We start from the raw sequence: 21,414 nt of genomic DNA, 5'->3' as shown, positions 1-21,414 counted from the left end.
GTAAACCTTCTCTGCACTCTCTCCACTCTGTTTATATCCTTCCTATAATTAGGCGACCAGAACTGCACACAGAACTCCAAATTAGGCCGCACCAACGTCTTATACAATCTCAACATCACCTCCCAACTCCTATATTCCATGCAATGATTGATAAAGGCCAGCATACTAAAAGCCTTCTTCACCACCCTATTCACGTGAGTTTCTACCTTCAGGGAACGATGTACCGTCACTCCTAAATCTTTCTGCTCTTCTGTATTCCTCAATGCTCTCCCATTTACCACGTATGTCCTATTCTGATTCTTCTTACCAAAATGAAGCACCTCACACTTATCAGCATTAAATTCCATCTGCCATTTTTCAGCCCACTTTTCTAAGCAGCCCAAATCCCTCTGCAATCCTTGAAAACCTTCTTCATTATCCACTATTCCACCTATCTTAGTATCGTCTGCATATTTACTAATCCAATTCACCACCCCATCATCTAGATCATTAATGTATATAACGAACAACAATGGGCCCAATACAGATCCTTGAGGCACACCACTGGTCACCGGCCTCCAACCTGACAGACAATTATCCACTACCACTCTCTGGCCTCTCCCTTTCAGCCAATGTTCAATCCATTTGACTATCTTAAAATTTATACCTAAAGACTGCACCTTGCTAACTAACCTTCCATGTGGTACCTTATCAAAGGCCTTACTGAAGTCCATATAGACAACATCCACTGTGCTACCCTCATCCACATTCCTAGTCACCTCTTCAAAAAATTCAATCAGATTGGTCAAACATGACCTTCCTCCCACAAATCCATTGTTAGGAAATATTCAAAAAAACTTTGAACATGGAAATATCTAAAAAAAATGTAACAGGTATATTTGTTAGTTACATTAAACATCCATCTATAAAATTTCAAAAAAATAAACAATTCGTTTCATTTTCCAAAAAGAAAAAACTTGATCCATTATAGACGATAAGAAAAAAATAATGAAGATAAATAGTACTTGATAAACTAAAAAATTTTAAATAAAAAAATATGCAAAATTGAAACTAAATCTGTAATGTATGTTCAAGAATTGGGTTAATCTTTGAAATTGTAAAAGGAAGAGCAGGTCCCAGTAAGGAAGCTAATGAACAGCTCTGTACAGATTTCAACTACATATCTGTCCAATGAGGGTGTTCAGGTTTGTCAGAATAATATACCAAGAAAATAATATATTGAATATTAACTGCCCAATAATAAAATCTAAAATTAGGTAAAGCCATATCACCATCTTTAATTTCCGCAAATGAAATTTACTCAACATAGCATTCTTAATAGTTTATATACAAGAAAAAATTTAAACCCAAACAAAAGTGGGAACAAGATCTAAACATAAAGATAAAAAAATGAAATATGGGAAAAGCTATGCTCCGGAACTATGAGAAATACAATAAACACGAGGTTACGCATGATACAATATAATTGGTTACATAGGCTATATATCACGCCCGAAAAGCTAAATAAATGGGACCCAACAGTATCTGATATATGTTTTTGCTGTAAGAAGGAAATGGGAACAACAGTACATGCAATTTGGGCATGTGAGAAAGTGAAAAAGTTTTGGGAAGATCTAAACCATATATTAAATAAAATCACAAAAAGCAACATACCAAAAAATCCAGAGATCTTTCTTCTAAGTAATATAAGAAGTAAAGAATTAGGCCTCAAACTGGATGAAGCACAAAAAAAGATTTATTATGATAGCCTTAGATATAGCAAAAAAATGTATAATGTCAACCTGGAAATGAGAAGAGAGCCTGAGAGTACAGCAATGGTACATAGAAATGAATAAATGTATTCTATTTGGTAAAAATAACATATAATTTAAAAAATAAAGTCATATTATTCGAACAAATGTGGGCACCGTACATGGAACACAACAGAAAAAACCTAACACAGACTTCCACCCTCTAAAATTATAGAATGAGAGCAAGGCGAAATGAACTGACCCAGTGTATAAAAGCAGATGACACAATTTTCTTGTTTATTTTCATTGTGTAATGACATTGTTTAATGGGTTTATTGTATTGTATATGTTGAACATTTAGTGGGTTGGGAGGGGGGTGGGAAGAAGGGAGGGAAGGGAGGGGGGACAATGGGAAGAAAATTACACTGTGTATATTCAAGAGGGAAATGTTTGTGTGTATTTTAATTAATATGGTTCATAGTGTGAAAAATAAAAAAATTATATGAAAAAAATACTGAATTGGGAAAGCAAAGACAGCATTGAAGTAATGGATTTCTCAGGATCTGAAATATATACTAAAAGATCACCTGAGTATAAAGATACCTTATAAATTACTCGGAATATCACTGGAGTCATGAAGGGCTATCACTAAAGGTTCTATGGCTAGGTTAAATAATAAAGGACTTAATGGACAACGCTGTCTAGTTCCTCAAAACAGAATAATAAAAAAGAGGATTTTTGATTATTTGTAATTATTGCTGTGACAGAGTATATAGATATATTTTGAGAGATAAATTAGGAAAGGTATGTTAGAGTAGGTCTCATACAAACACTTTAAAACAGATCTTATATAAATACTGGAGCTCTGCCCCATGGAAGACATATTGGCTCCAGAGCTTTTGCAGGTTCTTTGGATAATACTCAAGAGACTTCACTAATGGATTGTTGTTTGCAAAAGGAAACAGATGAAAGAGCATGTCAGATCCGCCATGTTTGGAAGAGAACTTGCTGTTCTGAGAGGGTTACATGGTTTTGCAAGCAGAGAGAGTCAAACAGGCTTTTTCTCAGAGAGAGAGAGAGACACACACACACCGAGATCACTTGTACAATGTTACAGCAGCAGACAGCAGCTGGGACTGGAACAGGACAAGCTGGCAAGATTTTGGAAAGCCCCAGTTGTAAGATGGCTTGGTTAAAGCCCTTGTGGTTCATGCAACAGGAGAGGACTGACTATCTAATGTTTCACTTGGAATAAGTGAAACAGAAAGGAACTCTGTGATGACCTGATAGAAAGAGATTATCATCTGGTGAACCCTGAAGGGGCAAGTTTCATCAGCAAGACACTGAAGTGGGAGGGGGCATGGCAAAATAGCGTAAGGATCAGACGTGCCTTCCAGTCCTCTCCTGACTCTATCTTATTGTTTTGTCTAGAAATGCCCGTTAAAATTCTTTAAAAGTTTAGATAATTTCAGTGCTGTTAATTTAACTTATGATGGTACAATTGGTGAAAAAGAGCAAAATAAAACGATAACAGATCATCAAAAATGACATTTTCCAAAAGTTCAAGTTTTGGAGCCTACCTGCAGGAAAGACACCGGGACTCAACGTGAAATGGATCCCAGGAGAGAGGTACAGTGTTTGGATGTAGAGCTCTATGTTACATCAGTAGAGCCCCCTAAAGAGGGCGCCATACAGCCTTTAGAACAAAGAGTTTCTCAAAGGCATTTGTCAACTATAGAGGTGGCGCTGAAAACTGCACCTCTTGAGATAGAAGAACCTATACAACTTGATGTACTGGGAGAACTTAATACATTATGGACTGGGGAAAACCCCGGCCAGCGTCCTCCACTCACTGCTGGAGAGGCTGTGGCTGGGGTTTCCACACGCAGTCATACTACAAGGAAGGCAACCAGAATGAAGGAAGGAACAGAAGATCCTTTGGTTATGCAGAAGAAGCAGGAATCTGTTGAGCAAAAATCTCTTCCAATTGAAAAGATTTTTGTGAATCTTGAATCTAAATTATCTTATACAATGCAGGGATTATCCAAGATTATGACTGAACTTGGTACTAGGTTTAATACTCTGGTGAAAATACATTCTCAACAGATGGCTGAGTTTGGAGCTTTTAAGCTTGAAGTGAGAGATAAATTTAATTCGTGTGAAGAAGATATAGACGAAATACGGGATCAAGTTTTTGATGTGATCAAAATGGTCGAAGACTTACAAACTCAAAATAAAAATTTGGTGAAAAAGATTGATTATTTGGAAAACCAATCCAGACGGAACAATATAAAGATTATTAGTTTGCCGGAAGGTATGGAGGGAGCAGACCCAAGAAAATTTTTTACTGAATGGATTCCGCAGGTGCTGGGTCAAGAACATTTCCCGGAAGGTATAATACTGGAACGTGCTCACAGAGCCTTGCATAGAAGACCTATTTCAGGTCAAAGTCCAAGACCTGTTTTGGTTCATTGCTTGAATTATTACGACAGAGAAATAATTTTACGAGTGGCTATTAGAAATGCACAACAGAGAAAATCACCCTTGATGATTCAAAATAATCGAGTTTTCTTCTATGCGGATTTGAGTCAAGAAGTTATGTTCCAACGACGGGAATTCAATCCTGCTAAAGAGTTGTAGTGGAAGAAAGGTTACAAGGCAACCTTTTGATATCCAGCTGTTTTAAGGTTTTTCAAGATGGTTACCAACCAAAGTTCTTTGATTCTCCAAAGGAAGCTATAGCATTTGCTCAAGAGCTGCCAATTACTCAGTTTCAACAGAGACATAGTCCGCCGCGATCTCTAAGGAGACAAGAGATGGAAGAAAAGAGCCGTGCTCCAAGAAGGAATGGTTGTAATGGTGACTCGGCAGTTGGAGCTGATTAAAAGAAGAGTTGTCCTTTTTTTTTCTAATGTTTTTTTTAAAAAAAAGGGATATTAAATAATGATGATGTTAGTTAAAGATGAAGTGAGAGTTGGGGGAGAGAACTGGATAGGCACTATTTCCTGAAAGTCATCTGCTACGTGTGAGTTATCTCACACCCATTTTTTTTTTGTGAGTTACCGCATTGCACGGTTTAGATGGGAGGGGGTATTTTTAACCTCCTACCCGTTTTTTTTCCTTTTTTTTGTATTATTAGATTAAAGAGTGAAGGGGTTTTTTTTGTTTAAATATAAAAAAAAAAGCATAAGAACGTATTTGATTGTTTAAAAAAATAAAAATTGATGTGGTTTTTTTTTGTATATTCAGTAGATAAGGAATATCTAAAATTTGAATGTGAATGGGATGGATAAGTTTTTTTAAAATTTTTTCTTTAACTTTAAGGTGAAAGGAGTGGTAATTCTGGTGTATATTGTTTTGCTATTTTAGTTATAGAACGAAGGGAATAATGGTGAAAGTTATAAATTGAATTGTACAATTCTTAATGAGGCTTGAATTTTGTTTGAGGTTTATGCTCCATTTGTTGAAGATATAGATTTCGTTGTAGATGTGTTTTTATTATTTGGATATCTGAATTTTAACGTAATGATTGGGGATATTTAAATGTGGTATTGGAGCTTTTATTGGATAACTATTCAAGAGTAAAAGGGAAAAATGGTGGAAGAGTACTAAAATTGAATTCTACAATGCTTAATGAGGTTTGAATTTTGTTTTAAGATGGTGGTTTATATGACTAATATGATGATAGATGTGAAGTTAGTTGATATTTGGTGAAGGTTTATCTCTATAGAGAAAGTTTTTTTTCATCTTTTTTTCATGCTACAATTTTTTTTAAGAATTGATTATTGTTTAAGAATTTTTGATAGATAATGTTACTAACTTTACTAATTTTTTATATTAAGTTTGAGTTAAATATATGTTTCATCTTAACTCCGTTTGTTAAATATATGCATTTAAGTTTGATTTAAATATGTTTTTTAAGTTTGATATCTTAGTATTAATTACTTTTCTTTTTTGTTAGTATTTTAATCGGTTATGTTTTTGTTTTTTTTTGTAAGTGGGTTTTTTTTCTCACATATATTATTAACTTTATTAATTCTTCACTCTTTATTTTTGGGGGGAGGGGGGGTTGGACTAATTTGAGTTGGGTTATTAATGTGTAATAATTATTGGGGAGGGTATAGTTTATTTAGATTACTGATACTGTATTGTAATTTTATTATTTTATTCTTAATTTTTTAAAATGTAATCCTATATGTTATTCATGTTATAAAATCTTAAATAAAGTTAAAAAAAAAGCAAGAGATTGAAGTGGCTGATTAAAAAGGAACAACAAATCTCTCTCTAAAAATCAACAAGAACCTTCCTGAGTGGTAACCATTTATCTTTCAAGCACCAAATCCTGGTGAACTTTATAAATGTTAAATTCTGTGCACAGAATAAGAATTACCTGCAACTAGTGAACCAGGGGGAATGAGAAGTGAGATTGGACTGTGAACCAAAGAATTTTTCTGAACTTACACACACATTACAAGCATGTGCGCTTATAATTAGAAGGGGGTTAAGTTAGGTTAAGTAAGTCAATAGAGATAAGTTAAAGTTTGATTCTATTTTCATGTTTAAAGATAGTTAAACTTTTGTTTAAGTAACTATTTGTTTAAGTAACCATTTGTCATAGTGAATATCTGTTGCTGCTGGGTTTTGGGGTCCTCTGGGCTCATAACACTGCAGCTACAGAAGCATGATGGATCAAATTAATTCATGAAATAAAATCAGGATCAAAATTAAATATTTCCAAAATTTCAAACAGATATTTCCATTCTACTCTATCAAAAGCCTTTTCTGCATCTAATGATATTATACATTCTGGAATTTTAGTCGAAGGAGAGTAAATAATATTCATTAAACTACAGATATTAAAATATGATTAACAATTCTTGATAAATCTTGTTTACTCCATAGAAATTATCTGAGGAAGAATATTTTCCAATCTGAAAGCTAAAATCTTACAGAATTTTGGAATCAAGGCATTGGTCTATAGGAAGCACAATCTAAAGGGTCCTTATCTTTCTTAGGAATTAACAAAATTGATGCTTCATAAAATGTCCGTGGCAAAGTTCCAAGAGATACAGAATTGTTAAACACCCTACACAAAGCATTTTAAAAACTCAAAGGAATAACCTTCCTCGTCTGGGGCTTTGCCAGATTGAAGAGAGAAAATAGCTTTAAAAATTTCCATTTCTGATATTAGATTTTCCAATAAAAATTGATAATTAGAAGAAATTTTAGGGATATTCAATCATTGCAGGGAACTATCCATACTTATGGTATTATCAGGAAATTGAGATTTATACAAATCAGAATAGAAATCTTGAAATGCCTTATTAATTTCATCATGATCATATATAATGTTGCCATCTCCTTTAGAATCTTGTGAATCTGTCTTTTAGCCATAGCTGCCTTTAATTGTCCAGCTAATAATTTACCAGATTTATCTATGTCTACATAAAAGTAGCTTTTTGATTTAAACAATTGTCTCTCAATAGGATATGTTAATTTGGAATTCTACTCTTTCCTTATAGAGATCCATATTAGGTTTCCACGAGTATTCTCTATCAATTTCTTTAATTTTTTATTCAGTAATAATAACATTTTCTTAACCCTGCTGAATAAGAAATTACTTTTCCTCACTGATATGCCTTAAATGTATCCCAAAAACAGTTAGGCTCAACATTCCCTCAGTTGAATTTCTTTAAAAAAAAGAGATGTTTTTTTCCTTAATAAAGTCTACAAACTTCTCATCTTGAAGTAATGTTGAACTGAACTGCCACTGCTGTGCTCCGGAAATGACATCAGAAAATTTAAGAGGATTTCAAGGGTGTATGATCAGAAACAGCAATTGCAACATATACACAATCAGTTATTAAGGAAACTAGACAAGTATCAATAAAGAAATAATCAATCCTAAAATAACTATGATAAATATGAGAAAAAAAGAAGTCTTTGTCCTTTGGATGTAAAAGCCTCTATATATCAACCAATTTATAATCAATCAAAAAAGTTAATAAAAATAGCATATGTATTAGGAAGCGTCTGATTAGAGGAAGAATTATCAATCATTGGATTAAGATAACCATTAAAATTTCCATCTATAATCAATATATATTCATTTAGATTCAGTAAAGAAGCAACACGTTCTTAAAAAAAATCCAGATCGTCAACATTAGGAGCATAATATATTAACCAATGTGACTTTTTTATTATTCAATGTACCTGTAACTATTAAGAATCTACCCATGGGATCCAGTTCCAGATGAGACAAATAACATCAGACTCCACAAAGTACTTCATGTGGTGAACTCCTTGGACCAAGAAACGTCGTCCATGCCCCACTAGAGGAAGGGTAACATGTAGTACTGAAAGTGGTACTCCTCAGCACCTTCAGACTCTCCAGATACAAAATAGCAGCCAGGCTGATGCATCTAGATGGTCTGGGCAACCGGACCCAGTCAGCTCTAATGGTCGAAGCGCTAGCACTGGCAGAGGGACACAAGCCCCTCATGTTTCAAGCAACTGCCCGACAACATCCAGATGGTGCTGGCAGACACAGACTTCAGCAAACCGGGATGTAGCAGCCAGAGCAAACATCTTCTGGAGAATCAGGAGGGAGAATGAAGCTGCTGTCAGCCAGCTGTCCAGAACAAGGACCCCACAGTCAGCTGACCCTAGTGGGACACAGGAGAACCAGATACCCCGATGAAAGATGGAGGACACAGAGGACCAATGGTGTTTATATCACCAAGGGATGGGGACAGAAGTCTTCCCCTGCTTACCACCCTACGGGTTTCAGGGAAACATCAGGGCCAGCCGTCACTGATGGCTTTGGCGGGTGGCCATCCAGACAGTCTGCTGCATGTGTGGGACAAAAGGTCCGGGCACCATTTCCTCATGGACAGAAATCAGCATCATCCCACCCATCGTACTAGAGACAAGGACCAGACAGCATGGACCTGTCATGATAATGAATATGCATGATATGTATTAACCTGACCGGAAGTCAGATGGTATGCACTGGAGGTGGAAGATGCAGGATGATGAAATAAGGGAAGCAGGAAAATAAAGACACGGAGATGTTCAACCGGTAAAGCATGTGGTGATGGTGTTATTAATTTCACATTTCGGGCCACAAATGTGATATTGGTGACGAGGATAAACATTTTGGATTTTAAATGTGATAAACATTTTGGATTTTGAATCGGTGGCTTTGAGCTGGAAGGTTTTCTTCATGGCAGTCACAGGAGCTGAATTTCTAGCACTTCGAGATGTTCCTCATTTTGACACGACGGGTGATGCAAGCACTGTGAGTGTGAAGTGGAAGGCATGGCTGGAAGAATTTGAAGCCTACGCCGACAGTCGTGGCCTATTTCTCGATAGCAGTACGGAGGAACAGAAAGCGCAGCGGAGGGCGTTACTTCTCTTCACCGCAGGACCCGCAGTTCGGAAAACTTTTAAGACGCTTTTGAATACTGGAAGGAAGGAGGAATACCAGAAAGCCGTAGATACAATGAATGCACACTATGTGGTGACACCAAATGCTACATTTCAACACCATTTGTTTCGCAAGACAAAACAAGAAGATGGAGAAACGGTTGCCCAGTACGTGACGAAATTGCGACAACTGGCTGTGGGATGCAATTACGTGGTAGCTGATTTGGACAACCAGTTATTGAATCAAGTTGTGCAGCACTGCAGATAAGACAAACTCAGAAGCTGACTGCTGGAAAAAGGGGGTGAGTTGAAACTTACCAATGCTTTAACAATGGCTGCTGCATTAGAGGCTGTTGAGGGGCTATTTCATACCATGAAACTGAAAGACAACTCAAGCCAGCCCAGTAAAGACAAAGTTGGTCAATAAGTAAATAGGCTCTCGCATAGCCATAGCCAGCCAAGAAATATGCCGACACATGACTTGGAGTGTTACAGATGTGGAAACAGAGGTCATTTTGGAAAAGACCCATGCTGCCCAGCAAAAGGCAAAGTTTGTAGAAAGTGTGGAGGTAAAGAAGTGCAAAAGCAAGTCAAATGCAAACCAGAATGGGAAGAGTACAGCTTCTAAGGGCAAAGCTTTGGGGAAAGGAAAGTATCCTGGAAAGAAAGGCACTATTCGCCATATAGAAGGTGACCCAGAAAGTGACGATGATGATGACAACCAGGATGGGCAGAAATACTATCAGTTTACATTGAATGATGTACATCATGAGAAGGTCCCAGTGAATATAGGTGGTGTGACAGTTCCGGTCATTGTAGACTCAGGCAGTGACAGTAATGTAATTGATCGACATTTATGGGAGAAATTGAAAAGAAAAAAGATCATTTGTACATCAAAGAAGTGTTCAAAGAAACTGTATCCATACACAGCAACCAAGCCGTTGCAGACCATTGGATGTTTCACTGCGACTGTTGAAGCTGGTGACAAGTACACCGAAGCAGAGTTTGTTGTCATAGACGAGAGGGGAGAACCATTGCTGAGTAGACGCACGGTGCAAGACCTGGCAATACTTCATATTGGAGCTCAGTTCAGTCATACAAGGATATGAAGCAAGAATTCCCCGCAGTTTTCCAGGGAGTAGGAAAGCTGAAAGGTCGACAACTAAAGCTAGCAGTGGACAAAACGGTCAAACCCAAGGCGCAACCAGTGCGCAGAACTCCATTTGGACTTCGTGGGAAAGTCGAGGCCAAAATCAAAGAGTTGATCGAGCAAGACATTATTGAACCTGTAGAACATTCAACACAATGGGTCAGTCCAGTAGTGATCGTGCCCAAACCAAATGGTGACATAAGACTGTGTGTTGATATGAGGATAGCCAATGAAGCTATAATTCGAGAACGACACCCCATACCAACAGTGGAGGAAGTACTTCAGGAGTTAACTACCAGTCAGGTGTTCTCAAAAATTGATTTAAAATGGGGCTATCATCAATTAGAGCTGGACCCAGAATCCAGGGACGTGACAACATTTGTTTCTCACTGTGGATTGTACCGGTACATGAGACTATCATTCGGCACCAATGCAGCTCCTGAGATCTACCAGTACGAAATCCATCGAGTGATTCAAGGCATTCCTGGAGTCGCCAACATTTCTGATGACATCATAGTCCATGCGGCTACAAAGGAAGAGCATGACAGACGGTTGAGGTGTGTGCTATCCAGACTACAGGGGGCAGGCTTTACCGTGAATGGAGACAAGTGCCAGTTTGGTGTCTCAGAGATGGACTTCATGGGACACAGGCTTACACGGGAAGGACTGAACCCAGCTGATGCCAAGGTGAAAGCTGTTGCAGATGCACGTGAACCCCAGAATGCAACGGAGATGAGGAGCTTCTTGGGATTGGTTAATTATTGCGCAAAGTTCATCCCCTAAGGTATCAGACCCCTGGTCAGCCCAGCAGCAGATGCACCTTTCCTACATATTGGAGTTTACGACAGCAATCCAGCACGTCTCCAGTGAAGATAATGTCATGGCAGACACTCTATCCAGGCCAACCATCCAAGCTTTGGCACAGGGGATTAACTACTCGGAGCTAGCAGAGGCACAACGAGGAGACACACAGCTACAGGACCATGGCCTCAGGCCTGCAGCTGCAGGACGTACCCTTGGGTCCAAGTGAGCAGACACTTCTTTGCGATACAGCCCATTGTCCCGGCAGCCTGAAGACAGTGTGTATTTGACTCCATGCATGACCTAGAGCCACAGTCCATTTGATATCCAGTTGTTTTGTGTGGCACGGCCTCAAAAAACAAGTCAGCAACTTGTGTCTGACACCCAAAGTCCAGAGGCATACTAAAGACCCCCTGCAGCAGTTTGAACGCACAACCCACAGATTCGACCACATGTTACCTCCTCATCATGGTGAACCATTTCACCAGTTGGTCAGAGGCAGTTCCCTTCACAGACACTACCACCGAATCCTGCGCCAGGGCCCTAGTCGCAACTTGGGTAGCACGTTTCAGTATCCTAGCCCACATCAAATCAGACAGAGGGACCCATTTCACATCAAGCCTGTGGACCGCCGTATCCAGCTTGTTGGGGACCCAGCTGCATCACACCACAGCCTATCACCCGCAATCAAATGGACTGGTGGAGCGCTTCCATAGACACTTGAAATCAGCTCTGATGGCCAGGCTGAAAGGCCCAAATTGGGTGGATGAGCTTCCCTGGTCTTACTTGGGATCCTCACAGTGCCCTGGTCTATGGAAGCCCCTGGAAGTCCTTGGCAAGTTTCTACCTGCCCTGAGGGGGCAAGAAGCAGACACCATGATGGCCCTAAGCAAGTTCCACGAAAGGCTGGGTAACCTGCCACCCTCCCAACCTCCCAACATGGATGGACACTGACCTCCATTCCCAGACAATTGAAGGACTGTGAGTAGGCCTTTGTTAGAAGGGGCGCACACTGGCCACTGCTGCAGCTTCCATATGAAGGGTTGTTTAGAGTAGTAAAAAAACAATGGGTCTATGTTTGTGTTGGGCATGGTGGGGATAAAGAGGAGGTGTTCACGATGGACCGATTAAAGCCGGCACATGCAGACTTGTAAAAACCGGTCAAAATGCAAGCAACCAAGCATAGAGGCAGGCAGCCCAAACAGAAGAATGTGCAGACTTTGGGCTGTTGGGGATGTGGGGGGGAACATCACCCGTTCTGAGGGGGGATGGGGTGGGAGGGCTTGTGTGGCAACCAAAACATTTGGTGTTCAGGCGAGCTGGCTCCGATTGTAATGTGCGTGTGGTCGGAGCAGTTTATACCAAGATGCCACTGGGCATCTTCCCCTTCCCCTCAAGGAAAGGGTCCACACATGCAAAGTATGAATAGCTGCTAGTCATTCAGCGACGCAACTTCTGGTTCCCAGCGGCAGAAACAGGGAGCACCTTTAAAACACTCAGTGAGCAAACAATAAAGCAGCGAGTTTTAGAACGAACCTGTCGACTGCCAGTCTCGTTATTTGCTCCGTAGTGTGAATGCTACAATTCCATCATTTTCACACATTCAAGCTCCAATTTGATTGATTTAACAACATAACCACAAGTGCGTTTACACTGAATTAACAATGCCACACGCAAATGATTTGTGCAGAAAAGATCCATTCAGTGACATTTAAACAAACTGCTGGAGGAACTTAACAGGTCAAGTAGGGAGGTAAATAAAAAGACAGCAGATGCTGGAAACTTGGAGGAACACACAAAATGTTGGAGGTGCTCAACGGTTCAGGCAGTATCCATGGAAAGCAAGAGGCACTCAACATTTTGGACCAAAAGACTTGGTCAGAGATGTTGCTTGACCTGTAGTGTTCTCCAGTTTATTTTTTTCCTCCCAAATTCCAGCATGTTGTATCTCAATGACATTGAAGTTAAAACACAATGCTGGAGAAACTCAGCAGGCCAAACAGTGAACTTTATGTGGCAAAGGTAAAGATACTTAACTAACATTTTGGGCTTGAACCCTTCATCAAGAAAAGCTCAAGCCGAATCATTGGTTTTGCATCTTTATTTTTGCAATATAAGGACACTGTTTGACCTGAGTTTCTCCAGCATTGTGTTCTTACTTCAATTATAGTGTCCGCAGACTTCTACATTTTACTCAAATTTCATTGAAATTGGTTCCAGAAAACTGCATGGGTCCATAGCTTGAACAGCACCTACTCTTGGAAACATAATAGATGGACCTTGTTTGTCTTTATTGCCAATTCCTTTATTAGCACCCTTAAGTCCATTCATTATCAAAAGATTGCTCAGGATTAAGCAGTAGCATAAGCTACTCTGGGCAGGAAGCCTTTTTATTTTCCTTTGCACTCTACTCAAAGGTATCGATGAAAATCAAATCACAACACAATATCTCCCTTCCGAGATCTCAACCTCAGTTTTGCTAATGACATTCCAGAAGATTTGGAATTAAAAATCAATTCTCCTTAATCAAACCCCAAATTCTGTTGCTTCCACTGGCCAGCCTCCTTTAGGATGTCAAAAGTCTAATCAAGACTACAACCACATAACATTATCCAAGTTTTCATTCCAGCAACCTACTATCTTTGCTCATTGCTCTGGTTGCAGAATATTTGCATTGATTGGATCACTGGATCCAGGTCCAGGATCTCCCCAAGTGGAGATCCTGGTGGCCAAACTACAGCCCCTGGGCCAACTGCAGCCAGTTGCTCATTTTTAAGTGGCCTGTTAGAACATAGTCTCTAACAATAACTTGTACTGCATGTACATGCAGTTCTTAGTTTCAACATGAGATGTGCCTGCCATTTTGAACAACTACTAGACTGAATTTTGAAATGTTTCTTATCACTGAAAACATTTGCTTCGGTTGGTTAAATATGGCAGAACTGAAAAGGCAGAAAATAGCAAAAGAGTGCCATTAAGGTGGACGCTTGGGCCATGAAATGAATTCACTAAGAGTTGTAGAGGAATTTTGGAGACTGCCTTGATACTTTCTTGATCTTTTCTCCTCTTCTTATTTTGCATCCAGCATTTAATTTAGCATTGCTTTTTGAATGAGAGTTTCAAATAACTTTATTGTATCCATTTAAATTAAATTTAAGAGCAGCAGATATTAAAAAATACAATAATTGATGTGAGCACATCAATAAACTTATGTAACGTCAACAGTTAAGTTGTTTAGTGATATCATATAGTTATTTTGAAAGAAAATAAATTTTCAATGGCACAGCGGTTTCTGGTCATAAACACCATGTTTTCTTGCAGTGTAACTGGTTAAAAACTGCTGGGCTTAATATTGGCTTGTGACTCCATAATGTTTCCTGTATGTCGCTCACAAACAAAAAGGTTTGGTCACCCCTGTTCTAGATCATACTTCCTATCTGAATCTGAACTGATGGAGGAGAGTATGAAATCAGGTGATGTTGTGTCTTCATCTTGGTCTTTTTCCATGCCCAGGCCATGGGGGGGATGAAAGGAACAAAAAGAGACAAAGAAACTTCAGTGCAATATCCACAGAATGACCATCAGAAATCATTCAGTTGAAGAGGAAATATAAAAGATACCAATGCATAATGATGAGCTGGCCCATAACCTGGCCCACAAGAGTGGATTTGCTGCAACAGCCAAAGCCTACTTGTGCACCTCTCTCCCACCTAATAGTCCTTGCTGTCGCTATAAAGTGATATTTTATACTTCAAGGCAGATTGAGGTATGATACTGAGTCAGTGAAATATGTTTGGGAGATGCAGCAGTTACGGTTGGACAGCTGGCATAGTGCAAGGTTCAAATTTATTGCCAAAGTACATCCATGGCATCACATAAGATTCTTTTTCCTGCAGGTGAGGAAGAATTACCATTTATTGGTAGTGAAAAAACTATACTCAAGAAGATGCATATGCTGTACATGTAAACAAATAAGGAAATATAAACAAACTGACTGCACAATACAGAGAGAATTGTAAGAGTTCTTGAATGAGTCCTTGATTGAGTTTGTTATTGAGGAGTCTGATGGTGGAAGGGGAGCAGCTGTTCCTGAACCTGGTGGTGCGAGTCTTGTGGCATCTATATCTCTTCCTTGATGGTAGCAGTGAGAACAGAGGGTGTGCTGGGTGATATAGATCCTTGATGATTGGTGCCCCTCTCCGATGACAATGTTCCCTGTAGATGTTCTCATTAGTGAGGAGGGTTTTACTTGTGATGTCCTGGGCTGTGTCCACTACTTTTTACAGGACTTTATGCTCAGGAGTATTGCTGTCCCTATACAAGACAGTGATGTAGCCGGTCAGCACATTTTCTACAATGCATATGTGATTTCGGTCCAGGAAAAATCCTCTAAGATGGTGATTCCCAAGAACTTAAATTTGCTCACCTTCTCCACCTCTGATCCCCCCAATGATCACTGAATCGTACACGTCAAGTCAATGAATAGCTCCTTGGTTTTGGTGGCTTTGAGTACGAGGTTATTGTTGGTGCACTATTCAGCCAAGTTTTCAATCTCCCTCCTCTATGCTGACTCATCTTGCCCTTTTATACAACCCACTACCATGGTATCGTAAGCGAATTTATAAATGGTGTTGTCGTCGTACTGAGCCACACATTCATAGATGTATAGGGAGTACAGCAGGGGGCTAAGAATGCAGCCCTGTGGTGCTCTGGTACTTATGGAGATTGTGGAGGAAATGTTCTTACCAATCCCCACTGATTGTAGTCTAGACGTGAGGAAATCCAGGATCCAATTACACAGTGGGGTATTGAGCCCCAGGCCATGGATTTTACTGATCAATTTTGCAGTTGGAATAACAAGGTTTGTAGACGTCCGTGAGAATGAGATGTAACGGAATGGTTACTAGGTCCGATTGACAGATCGTTGGTAAATTAGTCATAGGAGGGAGGTAGTGGTGCACTGAGGGGTTGCTGTTGGGCAAGTTGCATACAGTATGGTTTGGCATTATGAGGCAAAATTACTAATCTCGGCAACTGGTAAGATTTCATTCAGCTTGTCTGCATTCAAGTCCCTGAAGATAAATTCATGGTTTCTATAGTTACCTGTTTACATTGTTTTCTCGTGGTGTGTAGGTGCAGCCTCCTGGCCCCTGCAGGCAGGCAATATGTTTCTTCTCCATCTCCTCCAGCTGCAACTTTAGAGTAATGCATCTGCAGAAAACTTCTGGCACATTTGTTGACCATGATTAACCAATCCTCTTTGTGGCACATTATTCAATAATTTCCACAAAGCCCAATCATCCTTAATTTTAAAGGTAAAGGGCAGCATTATTAGCAATGGTCAATTTTAATGGCCTTCTGAGTACAACTACTGAGCTACAGAACTGGTGTGACTCATGCAGAAATTGTGTCTAATACACTGAATGAGTATGATAGGAGTGTGCATCATGTCTCTACGCATTGTCAGAAACTATCCAAATTAGCATCTACAGTTCCTCGACTGGTGCATAATCTTCTTTTGCGAGAGAAGACACACAAGCAGCAATTGCAAACCTTCTAAAAATAAAATTCATCTCTTCAGTAGACTGCTACTCCATAACAAGAGGTTATTCCCCAGTGATACAAATGTGGTTATTGAGTTTGAAGCTTGGTTGCTATTTGGAACAAGGATATTCTTGCTATCATATTGAAAATAACTCACTGCCCCATGTGTGGTTTCATCAACATTGTGCAAATAAACAAGTCTGTGATGTTACTGAAAATTCAACAATTGTACCAGTTACAAAATCTTACAATAGTTGACCAAGTCCAAATAAACTAAGATCGTTCCTGCATATTTTCAGCTCTGAAAGAAATTGCTGAAGGTCTAGATAGAATAATATAATAGTTTCTTCAAGCACTCAAAAGTTCCTGTCTTTCAGTCTGGAGAATAATGCATTTCCTAATCAGTTGTATAACCTTTAAGGGAAATTGTTTTAAAATAATTTAAGGAAAATGGAAATGTTACTTTGGAAAGCAGAGAGAATACTTGTGGCATTGGAGCAGTGTTATGAAGTGTGATTAAAGTTCATAACCAAATCACCTACTTAAATATCTCAATATATTTGATGTATTTGATATGTCTGAGCAGAACATGTTTTACAAGCATTTCTAAGTCAGTCATGTCAATCACATCATGCAAACATACTTTAGGTTTCTTTTCTTTGAAATATGCTTTCCAATTTATAGTGTGATGTTAAACTACAAAGGAATTGCAGAACTGGGGCAGTTGTAATAAGCACATACCATTTTAACTTTAAAATCAGGCAATATTATTTCTTTGTTTAGCAAATTAAAAAAACTCAAATTCATTTACAGAGACACAAAATTCTATCTAAAGAATTTGCAAATGTCAATTTCTGGGGTTTTACAAAAGTTCATAGAGTTCTGTCGATACTTCTGGGAAAATTTGAGCCAAGGAACATGTGACAATGTTTAATGTGTGAATAAAACATCCCCTGAAAATATTTAAAACATTTAAATTACTAAAACTGCAACCAACATCTTAAATAATGTAATGTATTCTCTAATTAGCCAAAACATTTTTCCCAAAATAAGAGGTATGTGAATATAACCTCACATCAAATCTGATGCCCCAGTGTAAATGTTGCAGAGATCCAGTAATGTCCTGCCACATTGATGGATTCCAAGATTCACGGAAGAACTCTGCCAACAAGTTCACTCAGATGGTAGTCCATCTTTGGAATGAGCAGTCAGAGGAAGCTTAACAAGCTGGCACAATTACAGCATTCAAAGGGTGTTTAAATTGATATATGGATGTAAAGGCTAAAACCTTGTGTTTTTCATTTTGTTAATTTTGTGACTATCCCTTTAAGTAAGATTGTTATTTGTAATGTTACCATAGTTACTATGATGTCATATGTCATAATATTTTGGTGTACAGGGAGCTTGTGTTCAGTCTTCAAAGAACCATGTAGGAGGCGTGAGCAGCAAAATACTTTAATCTCTTATCTTAATAATAACAATATAAAATAATAAGATGATTTGTTTATATATCATTATGAAAATCTTAATGCAAAGTTATTCAAAATGGTTTTATCAATGAATTAAAAGCTACTTACAGCCGAAAATACGAAGTTTGGTTTATTTGAGTGATAAGATAGGAATTCGGAATATTGAAGCTTATGTTTCTTAGAAGATGACGTTTTGAAATTGAAAATTATGAGAGATTGGAAAGTGTCATTTACAATGGCAATGGATAGGAAGGATTTAAAAGGCTTTGAACCAAATACAGCCAAATGGGATGAGCCCTGTGACAGATTGTTATATTTTATATTATATATAAATATGTTTTTGGAAGATAAATTGTGGGGTTTTTTTTTAACTAGGTCACAAACAAATACTTCACAACACAGATCTCATTTAAAATGCCAGAGTTCTACTCAAGCCAGACAGTCCAGGCTCCCAGTGCCTCGGTAAAGACAATGGAAACTGCTTTGATGAAGGACTTCACAAGTAGGTTAACTGGGCATGCTGTAGAGTAATTGTTTTGGAAAGCAAAAGATGAACGGACTCAGAAGATTAGGTCCAGAGCCCCAGTCTGTGGTTTTGAGAGAGAGAGAGGGAGAGAGAGAGAGAATTCAGTTCTACTGTTTAGCAGCAGCAGCTGGGACTAGAACAGGACAAGCTGGCAAGCTTGTGGAAGAACCCCATTTTGGAAGACGGGTTGTGAGTTCTGACTTCAGCCTATTCAAAGCCCTTGTAGTCCATACAAGAGGAGATGGCTGGCTGTTTGATGTTTTGCCTGAGATAAGGGAAACAGAAAAGGAACTCTGTGATGACCTGAAAGAAAGAGGTTATCATCTGGAAAACCCTGATGGGGCAAGTTTCTTCAGCAAGATACTGAAGTGGCTGATTGGAAGGAATCAGTTTGTGTTCAATGAGCAACAAATCTCTCTCTGAAAACTGACAAGAACCTTCCTGAGCAGTAACCATAAACCTTTCAAGCACCAAAGCCTCGTGAAGATTCATAAAAGTTAAATTCTGTGCACAATATAAGAATTGCCTGATACTAGTGAACTTGGAGGAGTGAGAAGTGAGATTGGACTGTGAATTAAAGAACTTTTCTGAACTTACACACACATTAGATACATGCACGGTTACAATTAGAAGGGGGTTAAGTTAATAGTAATAAGTTAGTTTGATCCTGTTTTTATGTTTAAAGATAATTAAAAGCAATGTTTGTTTAAGTAACCATTTGTCTTGGTGAATTTCTATTGCTGCTGGGTTTTGTAGTCCTCTGGGCTCATCACAGCCAAGAACACCAACTCGGTCTGCATGGATGTTGGAATGGAGGGCCTGTTCCATACTATATAGCTATGATGCTACTGTTCAGATCTGTGTGGTGGAACAGGGTACTGCAGGCATGACCTCGCTGGACTGGACAGGCTAACCCACCTTCTGTACCAGTAGTTCCTCCCCGTAAGATCCCTAATAAAAACTGATAGCCCTAATCTCCTCCATCATACTCATCTTGGTTGCGAGCCAGCAGCATGTGCAGGCAAACCAAGGTTTTCTGATTAATAAAAACTTTGACTACTTGCTTCATGTCTGCGGGTAGTCATTGATCATTCCACAAGACCTACAGAGGTTGATAGGAGTAAATATCAATGGTTGCATTGAACTGCTGTCAAAAGTCAACAAAGAAACGGTCCCTGTCTATCAATAATAGACTTTGCTGGAAACTTACATAAAACTTTTGCTAGGCTGCACTTGGAAAATTGTATTCTATTCAGGTTTCCACAAAACAGAAAAGATGTGAAGGCTTTGGAAAGGGTACAGAAGAGATTTTCCAGGATATTTCCTGGATTAGAAAGCGTGAGCTACAAGGTGAGGTTGGACAGACTCGGATTGTTTGCTCTCGAGTGTCAGTCAGAGGCTGAGGAGAGACCTAATAGAAATTTGTGAAATTCTGAGAAACTTCGATAAGGTAAAGACTCAGAAACTTCCCCCCCCCCCCATAAAAATATTATATTTTAGTGTATATAATTAATGTGAGAGAGGAGAAACATTTAAAGGAAATGCATATTTAATAGAGAGTGCCTGGAATGTGCTGCGAGGGGTTCTGGTGGAAACAGATACAATGTGGAATACGTTTCCACGGGTCAGCGTAATATGATGGCCTGAAGATTCTGTGTTGTAATGTTCTGATAGTTGTGCTTAAGAAGCATTTTGATGGACAATGGAAGGATATGGATCATGTGCAGACATGAGAGATTGAGTTGAGTTTAGCATAGACAAGGTAGGCTGAAGGACCCATTTCCGTACTGTAATGTTCAACATTCAATTATTAGTAACAACCTTGGTAATGCACTTCAATGATCCAGCTCCCTCAGCTGGAAGTGGAGACATTGATTAGATTTCATACTTTGCCAATCATTGTCCCAAAGGGTTCCCATCCAAAGAAAGACACCAACATTCCACAAGTAAACAAGCAGAGAGAACACATGGATTGCCCTCCCTCCCCTCTATTATAGATATGCCATTGTTTCGGAGGCATTTGTCAACTCTGTCAGCATTCAAACAAGCACATGCTTCCTAAGCTCATGCAAAATTCCAAAGCACTGTGAAGCATGATATATCCATGGGCCCACAACTCAGTCACAGTTATGCAGGCACGGAAACAGGCCCTTCGGCTGAACTCACCTACACCTGCCAAGTTGTCTACTTGATCTAGTCCCATTTGCCTGCGATCTACCACGGTTTCCTCCTTAGCGTAGCACAGCCATGGTTTTAAATGACCCAGTATAGACACACTCAGATCATTTATGAATAATAAACAGGAAACGTTGGAACCCCTCAGCCGGTGAGGCAACATCTGTAGAAGGTGAAACAGGGTTAACTTTAAAGACTTTTGGTCAAAATGGTATTTCTAGAGACGCTGCCCAATCTCCATATTTTCAGCATTTGCATTTTCTGTTTCATTTGCATTTAAATCAGCTTTGGTTTGACTGGGTGCATCAGAGTCACAGCTGCTTCGACTGAAATCACAATTTCAAGTTCTGGCTTTCAGTCAAGGGGGTGGCGGCCATCTACATTATCAATCCTGGCACAGTTTGTAGCTACTTGTAGGGTTTATTTCTAGAAGTGAGTGCAAAGGGTGCTTTTCTAACCAAAAAGCACTCAAGCCACAGAGTACTAAGTAGGATCCCCCTCACCCCCCCCCCCCCCACAAGCCAATACAATTTAGTAAGAGGTGTAAGGGAAATGGGTCAGGCAGTATCCGAAGAGAATGGACAGGGCACC

General features: G+C 39.2%; 1 long non-coding RNA gene across 1 annotated transcript in view; it reads right to left on the bottom strand.

Moving 5' to 3' along the window:
• Nucleotides 1-21,414, bottom strand: part of LOC138752358 (uncharacterized) — a 54,821-nt gene that overhangs the window by 18,721 nt on the left and 14,686 nt on the right. Inside the window, exon 3 of the long non-coding RNA XR_011350556.1 lies at nt 20,815-20,986. This is a non-coding gene — a long non-coding RNA (uncharacterized lncRNA). The remainder of the gene's footprint in view (nt 1-20,814; nt 20,987-21,414) is intronic.

The sequence above is a fragment of the Narcine bancroftii genome, chromosome 2, assembly GCF_036971445.1.
Source record: "Narcine bancroftii isolate sNarBan1 chromosome 2, sNarBan1.hap1, whole genome shotgun sequence".
Lineage (NCBI taxonomy): Eukaryota > Metazoa > Chordata > Chondrichthyes > Torpediniformes > Narcinidae > Narcine > Narcine bancroftii.
The sequence above is the reverse complement of the archived record's forward strand: the minus strand, read 5'-3'. Positions and strand labels throughout refer to the sequence as shown.